This window comes from Microtus ochrogaster, chromosome 2 (assembly GCF_000317375.1).
Source record: "Microtus ochrogaster isolate Prairie Vole_2 chromosome 2, MicOch1.0, whole genome shotgun sequence".
Taxonomy (NCBI): domain Eukaryota; kingdom Metazoa; phylum Chordata; class Mammalia; order Rodentia; family Cricetidae; genus Microtus; species Microtus ochrogaster.
The window spans coordinates 16,588,858-16,590,085 of record NC_022010.1 but is presented as its reverse complement, the minus strand read 5'-3'; positions in this window follow the sequence as shown (position 1 = coordinate 16,590,085).

Below are 1,228 nucleotides of genomic sequence, written 5' to 3'. Positions count from 1 at the left end.
GGCCGGAGAGATGTTGCCAGATCAGATGAAGTAAGAGGTCATTTTGACCCCGTTTCCCAGGGAACTGAATCAAAACATATGTATAAGGGTAATTGTTCAGGAACTGAGTACATGCATGTGTAGCTGTTAGGCCCTTGGTTCCCAGGAGAGGAGGGGAAGCACTATGGCACAGAGGCTGAGAGGATTCAGAATTGTCTTAAAGTCTTACAATATCACATACATACACATATCATACACATGCACATCATACTCACACACAAAACACACATCAAACTCACACATTCACATACATCATACTCACACACATCACTCATTCCCACATACACATTCCTATACATACCACACACATCACATTCATACATACATCACTCACTCACATGCACATCAAACATATACATTCCACAAACATTACACACACACATACACACCACACACTGACATCAACATACACACACATCACACTCACATACACACATACTCACATCACACACAAATTTAAAGCCAGGCACAACAGTGCACATGCCAGTGGTCCCAGCACTTGGAAGGTGGGAGCAAAAGATCAGGAGTTCAATGACAGTCTTGGCAGTATAATAGTTCAAGGCTAGCCTGGACTATAAATGATCCTGACTAAGATGAACAATAATTTAATTGTTTTTATGCCAATGAATATACAAAACATATTCATTAGAAGTGTTCAAGCAGTTAATGTGGGCCATGGATGTAACATTAGCACCTGGACTCTTAGGCCCACAGATGCACCATTCCCAACTCTTCACACAAATAATCACATTCCAAGTGGTTCTTTCTTTTTTTCATTCTTTCTTATTTTCTTTTTCTTGCTTGCTTACTTTTTTTGTAGGTTTATTTGTTGGTTGGTTGGTTTTTCAAGACAGGGTTTCTAGCTTTGGAGCCTTTCTTGGAAACTAGCTCTTTCAAACTAGCTGGCCTTGAACTCACAAAAATCCACGTGCCTCTGTCTCCCAAGTGCAAGGATTAAAGGTGTGTGCCATCGCTGCCTGGCTTGTTTTGTTTTTCAAGAGACAGTTTCTCTGTGTTACAGTCCTGGAACTTGTTTTGTAGACCAGGCTGGCCTCTAACTCACTGGGATCTGCCTGCCTTTGCCTCCCAAATAGTTTGCTTACTTTTTTTTTTTTTATTTTCGAGACAGGGTTTCTCTGTAGCTTTTTGGTTCCTGTCCTGGGACTAGCTCTTGTAGACCAGGCTAGCC